General features: G+C 41.1%; 1 protein-coding gene across 2 annotated transcripts in view; it reads right to left on the reverse strand.

The window, feature by feature from the left end:
- znf536 (zinc finger protein 536) overlaps nucleotides 1–12,890 on the reverse strand; it is a 309,249-nt gene that overhangs the window by 280,561 nt on the left and 15,798 nt on the right. The window contains exon 2 of one of the 2 annotated variants that reach the window (XM_055507613.1): nucleotides 2,153–2,257. The exons of the other annotated variant lie outside the window; for it this stretch is intronic. The gene's annotated coding sequence lies outside the window, so the exon portion shown is untranslated. The remainder of the gene's footprint in view (nucleotides 1–2,152; nucleotides 2,258–12,890) is intronic. 2 annotated transcript variants of the gene reach the window in all.

Here is a 12,890-nt window from a genome sequence, read left to right on the forward strand (position 1 = left end):
TGGTCTATAGCGCCTATTGCTGCAGGACTTGACCACTTTAAAGAAAAACATCTATCAGTTAGATTTGATTTATAGAATATTTGATTTGACACGTTGCCTGAACACATTTTAAAAATATACAGTGATTCCATAAATAACCAAAGTTGAAATCGTCTTTTGACCATTTGGCATTTGGTGAGTGGAGCTATAGAATCAAAATATAATGCAAACAGTGGCAATTCAGACGGATTATCATGACTTTGCCGGCCCCTCTGCTAGTGAGAGCTTCAAGGTCAAATATTAATGCAGTTCTTAAAAAATGAAAAATGCAAAGGGCAGGCCTTTTGAAAAGGACTTTATCATTTCAGTTGACATTTTAGTAAAATGGTGCATATTCTAAAAACTGATTCACATTCGGTCAAGTTATCCTAAACCCAAAGGCCACAGTGTTACAAATGTGGCTGGAGCCTTCGGGGGCATTGGGTGATTGCCCACCTCACCCAGTTAGTAATCCAGCCTGGGCGTGACCTCAGCAAATCCAACTTAACACATGAGAGATGGATCATTTGAACACTAAAATCTCATTGTGATGCCAGCCTGGTATTATATTGATGAATATACCACATGTAGTGTATTTAGGCAAGTACAACTGAGCAGAGGACTTAGTAAATCTGACCTCAGTCTTGTAATCTTTAACAGGACAACAGTTAGTACATCATGTATATAATTTGACTGTAAAAATATCAGAACGTTTGTAGCAACATTCATTATTTGTTCCCTGCTTGTCCATGAGGTTTTGGTAACTTGATTCTAATTACCATCCTCATTATCATAGTGCTAAGGAATAGTGGCAGGCTGGGGTCTCAACATCAAAAAACATACATCCATACTGTGCTTCTCGCCCTTTTTTCCCTCCCATTCGCCAGTGTTTTAAATGTCATTGACCTGAGGGCAAATCACATACCACCTCAATCACTCTTCCACTAAGATACATGCACACCAACACACCAATCATATCTCAAGGGCTTCCTCGCTCCCTTGTTTCCTCCACTCCTCCTCCTTTCCTGCTTTCATTTTCTTTCTGGAAAAGTAGATAAGCGCCGGAGAAACTCTTTTTCACTTACATCAGTCGCTCATCCTCCCTGTCATGATTGGCAGCGTGGTGGGAAGGGCACAAACCTCTCTTTCGTGGACAGGTTGCATGGGCCTAATGAGACTATGGTGAACTCTGGCAAGCTTTATGGGGGAACACGACAGAAATGTGTAAAGAAAAATGTCCCAAATGCCAAATGCTGACCCAGTGATGCATCCTGAACTAATTTACTGAAGTACTGGCTTCAGCTACAGAATGGATGTGATTCTTAAGTGATACACTTAGGTAGCGATCTATTTCTATACAACACTGGCTGAGAGTCTTTTCTTCCCACGTGTTTAATTTTTTATGCCGCGCTGCTGAGTAATAGGCCGTAACACATCTGATGCTCCCTTAATGACACAGAAACACAACGTAGCACAATCAATAACAAATCTCACATTTAGCCTTGTTACTTTAAGCACAAAGATCCTTAACTATGAAATATGCTGGCTAAGGGTAAGAGAGCATGAAAGAAAAAGAGTCCTGCAGCCTACAGGTCAGTAACACATGATCCTATGGCCTGTTGTTATACTGACAGATTTAAGTAGAAGTAATACATTAATAATTAAATACCTACAGCTAGAAATAGAAACATCTCTCCCACTACTTTGTTTTTGTTTGTGCTGAGGACTGGAAAATGAATTTCAGCTATGCCATGAAGAGAAAAGAGATTAAGGGAAATGTGAGTACAGGTTTTAGATTCATATATTCCAATTCAAATTAATATTTGTTCATTTTGTTGGGTGTATTGTACTTTCTTCATGTTGGCATCAGCTCCAAAATATGAAGTGTATGAACGGCACCCAAACCAGGAGATGTGAGATTTCTAAAGTTTCCCCCTTCAGTATGTATTTTAGCAGGTTTACAATGTCCTCCTATGTTTGTGTGCGAACCCATCTACACAAAGGTGACATACAGTAGCAAATGTACTGTACAGTGGGGCATTAGAGAGGACATTAAAGGAGAGAAGAGGAAGCCAGCGTGTTGCTGCTCTGTTGGAAATGACATCATAGCAGGGGTTAAACAGCCACCGTTTACCTTGATTTATAATCCTCCTTCCCATCGCCTCCTCCCTTATTCTTCTTCACATTACCCACATGGAGGGGTGAGGCCTCATTGCTGGGAGGGGAACACGGGCAAAAACTGTGAGTGGATGGAAATCATGGAACAAAAGGATGAAAATTAATTAGCCCATGAAAAATAAAGCATAATATTAGGGATGAAAGGGTAGACGTTAATCAATAGGAGACTGTTTTCCTGTCGTCAGGCTGAAACCTTGTAACTCACATTTAGAGACTTTAGGTTTGCTTTTATATTTAAAAAGAAACAAAAAATAAACTTAAACTTGTCTGTCTTGACAGCAGAAAAACAACAGACTGTTGTGTATCAGTTAGTATGCAGTTAAAATGTGTACTTTAAAGAATGAGTAATGTAATCCAGTGATGACTCTGGACTACAGGCCATATCAGTAAAACAATGGACTCGTTTTCCTGTTTACTATTTGAAGATTAAAAAGGCTCAATTTATTGAATTATTTTGTCTCTTGAAAAGATACAAACAGTACATGACAGATAATACTACACTCACTACGATATCCCATTTAGTTGTAATGTATTAGTTTGGTGAACAGTGGGTCCTAAATATCAACCAGCGACACACTGGAGACCCGGTATCAAAACCCATCACACTGGGCAAGAGAATGGTTTGAGATCAAAGTAGGTCTTTGTTGTGTAAAACTTTCATCAAACACACTAGGCATCTTTAATGAAGTGTTTAGAAACTGAATTTATTTATTTTATTAAGTCAGCACACAATGTTTTGCTGACTGTAACCTGATTTTTGCCTGAACCTACCATTAAAAAATTACAAATACTGTAATATTAAATTTACAAATTTGTATAAAAACAGGACGATGTAGACTGGCAGACTATTGGGTATTTTAGCAAACAACAAAGAACTTCCCTGTGATCGTCTATTCATATGTTTAATATGTTTTGCCACTTGTCATTTCTGTTAAAAAAAAAAAAAAAAAAACTAATTGGCTTCTCAGCAGGAGACTGGGTTGGACCTGCACTGCTATGTGCAAATAAGCAAATGAACAATCAAAAACAAAGGAATGCCTAAAAAAAGTAGTAGTCTGTTGATTTGATCACTGAAATAGAGGAGTAGAAGAATGCATACATGTTTGTGTGTTCCTTCGTGTGAGGAACAGAGAGGAAAATCACAAACATAGTCCAGCTGCCTGAGGGCTGACTGAAGTTTTGAGCTTGAATTCTTCATGTCTACCATAAAACACTCAAACATTCCACTACTTCATCACACACACACACACACACACACACACACACACACACACACACACACACACACACACACCAAGAGAAACTCGCACGCATTCAGTCACAGCGGTGGCAGCACTTCACAAAGGAGCCATTGAAGGGGCTCCTTCAGTTTAAAAGTTGAAGAGTATGTCTAATTTTGGTCAGAGTTCATTAGGCAACACAAAAGTGGGAGCTTGCAGAAAACACGAGGACAGCGGCAGAGGCGAGCGCTTCGTGCCAGCACCGATAAGGGCCGGCTGAAACTACAAAGGCGCCGCTCCATCGTGGAGGAGAGGGATGAAGTAAGAAAGGAGAGCGGGAGAAACTAAATGGCCCAGGATGGTGTGCGTCGCTGGAAAGGGTCTGTGTTTGCTGATGTGTCCCCAACACACACACATTCAACTTTAATACTCATAAATGTAATGGAAACGGAATACGACCACTATATTGAGGGTATTAAATTGTCAGCATGTCTAAGTGAAGCGGCATCAGAAACAGGACACAACTTTACAGTATGTATGTCATAATGCAAATCCACACTCCAGTCAAATCCCGTCCCCTCATTAAGAGGAGGAAATTAAGAGCTTATGGAGTGATAATATAAAAGCAGCAGCAGCAGCAAAGGCAGAAAGCTTCTTTAAGCACATGAGCTTAGCATCAACCAGATTGTTGAGGAAGAGTGTAAAGACGAATACGGACAGCGATCGGGCCATGAGATCTGTGCTTTTTCGCCCTAACTGGGATGCACTGCTGCTGATGCTGATGCTGCTGCTGCTGCTGCTGCTGATGCTTTAGTGCAAGGCCCTGAGCTGTAAATGGATATTGGAGATTAGATCTTTCATCTGGAGAAAGCCATGTCATTTTCCTATTTTTCTCTCTTATTGATTCTGTCCGCTCTCAGCTCCACATGAGCAAACCCTTTCAGACTGGGAAAGGCCAATCCAGAGCTGTTCATATTTCCCACTTACAGGATTTGTTTTATTACAAGAGATGTTACAGCAGATGGGGATAAGATTTGATGCAGAAGTTTGTAGATGTGTCGAGTGATATGATATGTACAGTGGTTTAGTGTGAGGCAAACTCACTATCTGTGCTCCACTGCGTGGGTCACGACTCTTTAGACACTGTAACCGAAATAAAAGACAGCCCTGTGGTGTTTTTGTTCCCGCTAGATGTTAGGTATAAGTAATGGATGACTTTAAATCCTCATAAACAAGCCCTTCCACTGCTGCTTTATCAGGGACACGCAGGGAGTTTTTAGAAGCATGGCAACATTTTAAAAGTACAGAGTGTGGAGAATTAATGTTACACTTGAAATGTAATGAAGTTTGCTGTGTACTAGATGATTGCAAACACATGCCCCATAAATCAATATGGAAAGTATACCTCAGACAGCCATTGGTGATCTGATGCAATACTACATTCAGTAATAACCTGTAGGTTTAGTGTCCGAGGGTCAGGAGCAGATTCACTGGCTTTGGATGGTGCATCCTCTGAGGCTAATGTAAGTCTAACCTGTGAAGAACAAACTTTCAAACAAAATTTCAGTCGTTTCAGAATTGCGCTTTATTCAGGCGTTGTACCAATGTTATTATCATCGCCACACCGTAGGGTTGAGCTGCCTTTTCGTTTAGACCTGTGTTCACTCGTTTATTCAGTAGTACGTTAGCATTAGTGGATGTCTTTTGGTTTTACTATTTTCTTCTGTGACAGGGCCTCGTTAGCGTTAGAGACCAAAGATACAGTTTTGTTCACTGTTTTGGCCTTAGCTCACCCTGCAGCCTTTTGCGGTTGTTTTTCCAGTCGTTTCGATACACTGTCAATACACTTGTCACTTACGAGTTGTTGATCCACCTGCAAATAAACAGTTCACGGGAAGTCGCTTGGCCCCGGGTTTGTTTGGGTTTGGGGAGGGCCGGGTTGCCCAGATGGGGGTGTTTTGTCACGCGCCCTGCCTAGACGGGGCCGTAACATCCTGGTGTGTAAAATAAGCAAAACAACCTTGCATCTACTGTAAAAATGATGGTTAATGTGTTGTGTTTCTGGTCCAATATCTACAGCATCTTTCAGATAGAGGCTGTGAGAATATTCTAATACCCTTTAAGACCTAGGAATTAAACGTCCACAATTTTCCCAGGAGCAACTAAGCCAAACCTCTGCTCTTAATTAAATTAAGCTGTACTGTAGTATGACCAGTCGAAAAGAAAAAGAATCTAGCAAAAGATAAGAGCATGAGAATCTCCGCTACCGCGGGTGGAGTCGCAGCCACCTCCACCTGTTTGTGTCCTGGACTGGAGTTCCACCGGGCTGCATGTACAATACTGTGCGTGGACCAGCGCAGGTTTAGGCTAATTCCTTTAGCCAGCGAGGTCCGTTCCATAACCCACCCACCTTCTGCCCCCACCGCAGCCTTACTCCAGCATTGGGGGCTAATGAAAACAAATGGCTTTTCAATGGGTAGACAAACCGATTTCAGACATTCATCATCAGCCTCATAGATTTCTAAAATCCCATCAAGTCCGTCCCTGGTCTACACCTCTCTTTGTCTCCTGTGTTCCCGCTTCGTCCGCCTGTCTCTCTCACAACTAAATTGCGGTCATAGACCACAATCACAAACTTTGTAACTTTTCAGCATCATTTATACGAGCTCCGTGTAGAATAAAGCACCTGACAGTTATTCACTCACCAAATCTCTATTGACTTAAATAAGTGGACAGGACAGCGTTATCTAGAGATGGCAGAATGAATGGAAACTTGCTGCTAATTTCTCTGAGTGATGCACGGCACAGCTCTGAGCTTCTACAAAAACCTCCACATTTTCCACAGCAAACAAACAAAAATTTGATTAGATAAGATCAGACTTTAATGATCCCCGTGAGGAAATTGGGTTGTTGCTGCAGTACAGAGAAGAATAAACTGCAGATAAGAACAGGATGGATATAGATTATATGAAAAAAATACAACAAATAATAAGTAATAACAATGCCTGAACATACCGACAACAATGCTACAGATAAATATGGGAAAACAAAGCATCCATAGAAATAGAGATATAATACAGGTCATGCGCATGGTAAAAGAATATGACTCTGAGTATTAGACAGTTACTAAACAGTAAAAAAGTATTTGAATAGAATGATTTTTGTTGCATGTTCAGACGTTTTTATATCTGTCATTGACAGATACTATTATATAACTATTATATTTTAACGTTTACATTTTTCTGTTACCTGGAAAATTCATGCGATGAGTGAGTAATGCAAAATACAGTACAGAGATACCTCTGAATTTCTTTACACTATTTGTATTTTTATATGGAGTGTAGTACATCTTGCATTACAAAGGTGTTTGTAGCTGCTATTCGTGTGCTCAGCTCACATTTTCAACTGAAACAGCATCAGGCCACTTTTCACAGTAGGATAAGTAAAAACAAACTGATAAATATTGTCGTAATTCATACCGCGGCTCAATTTTTTGACAGTTTGATGAAGCATGTTGTTTATGTTCCATCCAATGCTGACATATCATGTTAGTGCGCCCTACGCTCATAGTAACAGCAGGGCTGACTGATGAGCAATGATGATGTCATCAGCGAGTGCCAATCCTGATCAGAGCCGTGGATCGCTGCCAGGCTGCGGGTGGCCTTGGCAACCAGATGCCAAGGCAACGATGCCCCTCGACCAATCCACGAGGAGCAGGCAGGATGGGGGAACTTGGCAGGTGCACTTTGGATGTGCTGTAGCTCTGGGGTTAGCATGCTAGCAGCATGTTAGGCCCTCTCCCTCAACCTCAATATTCTAATCCATTCACATCAGCACTGTTACATACACTGAAGAGAGATTTGATTTATTTTTGGTAGCCTCAAAGTGTTTTTTCTTACCTTTTAAGCTCAGTTGTGGGTTTATTATATTAAATAATGAGATTTGTTTGTTTTTTCTTGTCATCATGGTGATCTAATGTAGGAATATTTAGTGTTTTCTACAGGAACTGAAACAAATTGTCCCCCCCCCACACACACACACATTCTGTTGAAAGTCTTTACACTGTTATGAAATGACCATGAATAAATACACAGATTACTTCGACAGGACACTTGTAAGAGGCTCCTAACTACAGTAGGAAAAAAACAACTGGTTTCAAAAGTGAGTAAATCAACATATTTTGGGAGAAATATGGCTCATACATGACTGTGATAGGACAGGCAGGTATGAAAACCTAAACTGAAATGAAGCATTCTGTCATGAGCAAAACACAAAGCAAAAAACCCATTGGCTGCTTTCATCAGTCTTACAATTCAAACCAGTCCACACTGCTATGCTAATCCATTTACTGCTAAAAATACACACAATAGTCTGTTCATGAGGTACATGTAATTTTGATGATGCATTTTAGAACAGTATAGCATTAAAAACCACATCTTCAGATGTCATTTCATCCACTGTGCATCTTTAAAAGCAAGAAAACATTTGCAAAGCCAGCTTGGTACACAAATTAGATAATTCTCCATGAAATGTAATGTACACCTGATCTTTGTGGTGCAACACGACATAACACACAACAGAAAATATAACATCAAAATAGCAATTTTATACTTAAATTAATCATTTTTCTCTGTATCACACTGGTGATGTGTTCAATTTGCTGTTTTTGTGTTTTCTCTCTCTCTCTCTCTCTCTCTCACTAGGTAGGAGCCCTCAGCAGCAGAAGCAGGAGTGGTGAACAGTTAATAGTGGCAATGCAATAACAATAAAATGTCATCAATCTGTGGGCGCCTCCTGCTCTGTCACAGCAAGTTTGTACAAAGTAATGACATTAGACCCAGAGTAGCAGCACACAGCTCTTAAAGGCACCGCGCATCCCAAACAAACAAACATTACACCCAGTCAGAGGAATTACAGTATGTGCAGATGGAAATAACAAAGAAAGGGATTAAATAAAATGCATGGGAGGGAGATGATGAAGATGAAGGACGGAGGAACAATTTACATTTTCTGCTGGGTGTGTATCTATGTCTGACCTGATAGCTCGTTCTTCAACTCTTGATGATGCTCTCCTTCAAATTATGTTTCCCATAATGGTCCTGATGCAGCAAAGCACCCCCGCTACATCATACTGCCACCCCTGTGCTTGGTCGAAGGCATGACGGCCTAATAGTTGAGAAGTTTATGTGCTATCTTGGAAGGCGTGTGGTATTGGTTTAGGTTGTCTGTGTTTTAAATTAATCTGGAGAGCTTAGCTGAGTTTAGCATGACACGGGGGGTAAATGTGTACTTACTGTACAGAACAATATGAAAATGGACAAAACTAAATAACAATAGCACAAGTAACTGGGGAGTTTTTGGTGTATTCTGAGTCTGTCTGAGGTAATGCTAACGTGACACCTAGCGCTGGCCTTTCACTTTCTTCTCAAACACAGAAATACATTTTAAAATTAATTTACAATCACTGACAGACCCTAAAAGCTGTGTGTGTGTGTGTGTGTGTGTGTGTGTGTGTGTGTGTGTGTGTGTGTGTGTGTGTGTGTGTGTGTGTGTGTGTGTGTGTGTGTGTGTGTGTGTGCCTTTGTCTGTGATTATATGTGCCAACGTGATCTCACTGGGGTGTCTAGCATCCATCTGCATGCCCGCTGGTGACACATCAGCCAATAGCCTCCATCAGTGACACATGCACTTGGGGGATGGGGGCAAGAGCGTGAGAGAGAGGCAAAAGTGTGTGTGTGTGTGTGTGTGTGTGTGTGTGTGTGCGTGCGTGCGTGCGTGCGTGCGTGCGTGCGTGCGTGCGCGTTAGCATAAAAGAACAAGAAAGGCAGGAAGAGAGGCAGACAGAGTGAGAGAGGGGAGGGTCTGGCCAGGCGGCATTAACCCTGAATTGCTTGAGGCCAAGCCATGCCCTGATCCTGTTTCTAATTCGCCCCTGCTGGCAGTGTTAATGCCAGCCACTACCAGTTACCACACAATCTGCTCAGGGGACGGCCCAGCCCTGCTCAGCTCCACAGCCACATATACAATAATCTGCGCTGGGCTGTGCATACAGCGATGAGCAGCATTGTCTTCTCACAGTGAGAGAAAACACAACATCTACCGATGGAGCGGAATCAAGCGATCTTAACTTACATCACACCGAGCATCATTCCGAACCGCGTCTGCGGTTAAAAATGGCTGCGGCATCGTCAGTAGATCTGTTTCTATCCGGCGGCCGTCCGGTCATTGTGAACAGATCATACGCATGCAGCGTTTGCGGTGAATAAAATTCCACCTGAATATTGTCCCTAATTGATTTCTGTTTGGCAACACATGTTTGATTGTGTGCGCTACAGTCATTTGTATCGTACGGTACGATGTTGTGTGTTATAATTTGCTGTCACCTTGTCTTAATTTGCTCCTATTATCCCTCTTCTGAGCCATCACCAACCTGCCTGTTAGCCACTATTCATGTAAAGTATCTCTTGATTTCCCCCCCTCCCCTGCTTCTCACTTGTCTTCCCTACGCCTCCTGCATGGCAGAGGAAACAAAGCACTGCCTTTGGACAGCAGTGACTCACTGTGAAGGCACACGGCTGGGACGGTACTGTACATGGGGGTAAGTGCAAAAGGTTTTATTGGCAGTTTTTTATAACATTCTAGGTTGATCTTCACTGTCTGAGAACTAATTTCCTTTTAGGGCTGGGACACGAGCTAACAGCGGATGATGAGGCCATCAGTCAGAGTCCGTGTGGATGCTGCTTGCAATGTGTCGACACCGTTGGCACTACTCAGACCCCAGTCTGCACTTTTTTCAGCTGATTCAGCATGTTGCACTGGCAACAGCCCTGAAAAAACAATATTAGTGGCTATTCGCTGATCACTTACTCACAACTTCTCATTAGACACATTCAGTTCAGTTCATTTACAGTACGTCGCGCCAGTGAAAAGGCCAGAACAGCAGCAAACATCACGTTAAGGCCATTTTAAAACAGGCTAAATATTTTATCCAGTACCTGTGAACATTAAATGGGAAGAGCTGAGCTGATGAGGTGCTGACACAAGTAGGCTCCACTTAAAATGTTGTAACCAAATATGCAATATTGAATAAAATTGTTGCTTTAGTTAGTTTAGTTTCTTTTCACCATTTTAAAATGCGGAAATATATGTTTAATTATAAAATCTATTTGGTTTGACGATAGGTGTGTGAGTGATACATTCCTTACGTACACTGAAGTAGTTGCAGTAGTTGTTCTTTGCACCCAACCCTCTTTACTTGACAATTTCAAGCACTGCAAACACTACAGGCGCCGCTCACTATGATGTGCAATTTCACATCTAAATAAAGAATACAATAAAAAAGCTTTCGAGTACTTACTGTACCATTATTAATACTAGGCAAATTCCCTCAATAAATATTAGGACAATCAATCAAATAAATTTTATTTTAAAGGTTATGAAGAATAAATATATGAAAATTGGAACACAAAGAACTATAACTGCCAGGTAAATAGGGCTATACAGTATAACAAGGTTATGATAGACGCCGTGATAAATGCACTAAATCTTGTTGCAAATGTATAAAAGGAAAAAAAAACATCTGATGTATATCAGATAGTAAAAAGTTTAATCCTTCATTATGACTGCTTTCAACATAAACCTGGTAAATAGGAATGAAGGTGACACGGGACGACATGTGAGACAGGAGGGTTTCCAAACCCACAGCTTAGCTCACTGCCCTTTGACAGTGGATCGCAGGTGGGTGAATGTTTAAATCAATGATACACTATATTGTTGGTTGATTATGAAAATGTTACAGGTTTACTATAAACATATCTGCATTCTTCCAGGATTTTCTTCTGTCTTGTAGGATCGTCCACTTTCTGCTCCATGTGACGACAGTTGCAGGACCTGTGGAATCCACGGATGCAAGTATCCACAAGGAAGCACTATTGTGAGCAAAGTCAGTGAGTAGTGAGTGGTGCTCACATCTGTGCTAACAGTTAGAGCTAATGGGGACAATTGTACACAGTCATCTTATCTCGTGGTTTACTGTACTGCATGTGTAGACTGCAGTGCAGCTGTGTACTGTGATACAGTAATCTGTAAGTATCACATGTATGACAAAGGTCATAAAGGTTATCAATATCAGACCTCATGCTTCATGAGCTTCATGAGCTTCATCTCATACACACAGAGCTTAGCTAATTGTGCAACATACACCACAAAGGTGAAAGCAGCTGTTGCCATGGAGAATGTTCATATTATGTTATTGATGTTTTGGGTATCATCACTTGATACTTAAGTGTTTTTTTTTTCTAGCAGCGTGATCCTTGCAACACAGCAAGTTAGTTACTGTGCATGGTACTGGCAAATGTCAAACACTTACTGTATGGAGCCTTCTTTTCCTAGAGTACAGGCGAATGCAGCTGCCACATTATTGTGCATTCAAAGGTTTCTATGTTTTTAAAGCTTATAATTTATAAACAGATGTTATAAAGCTTCTGGCTTTTCCCCATGAAACTAAAAAAGACACAATTGAGTACTTTCCACTTTTCATTTAAGGGAATAAATTCTGTTGTTTTCCCAGCACACCACTACAGCATAGTTTACTACACTGCCTCCTGCCAGATGACTGTATAGAACTGAGATTTGGGTTTTGAAAGAGGAACTCCAGGAACATGATTTGGTGTCCTTCGAAGGATGAACTTCATCTGGATCTGGACCCAGGTTTGATGAAGTACTGTTCTCCACATAATCCTTCAAAGCATCAAGATGTTTTTTTTCTTTCCTTTTGCACTTTAGAGTTCCTTGTGCACGAAGCAGCCAATCCTATGCACAATATTAGGTTCCCACCACCATGTTTAACTGTGGATTAGAGCTGAAGGCCTCTCCCTTCTTTCAACAAACAAAAGCAGCATCAGGGATCCAAAACACATCAAGCTTGGTTTCATTACAACACAGCACAAACTTGTAAAACTAATCCCCCTGTTGCAAACATTTACGGGCAAACTTTCATCTGGTTTAAACCTGCCACTGTGTGCTAGAGTTTTTTCCTGGACAATGATTGTGAAGCTTCTCGGTTTTTGAAATCTTTCCACCACACCCAGGTTAGTTTGTTACAGACTCAGCGTTAAAGACGGGCATTCACTGTCTGCTTCGTTAAAGTTCAGCACTGACTGACTGCTTAGATGCTCTCAGAAGCTAGTGCTGGAATACACGGGTTCTCAGACTTTCATCAGCTTCAAAGATCTGTCACCAGCCTAGAGATCGGTCAAGAATCTCACGCAGAGTTATATCATGCATTGATGACCTGAAATGATGTCATCAAGATAGATGATGTGTTTGAAACGCTTAATATTAAACAGCTTGAGATTTAGTTTTTAACATTCAGGCAACTTGTTTCTATGAACTCTGATTGTACGATTTTAAAGTTTTATTATAATGTTTAAGGCTGAGTTATAGCTGACTCGTGAAGCACTTTAGCTCTGCAAA

The sequence above is a fragment of the Betta splendens genome, chromosome 3 (genome assembly GCF_900634795.4).
Source record: "Betta splendens chromosome 3, fBetSpl5.4, whole genome shotgun sequence".
In the NCBI taxonomy this organism is placed as follows: Eukaryota; Metazoa; Chordata; class Actinopteri; order Anabantiformes; family Osphronemidae; genus Betta; species Betta splendens.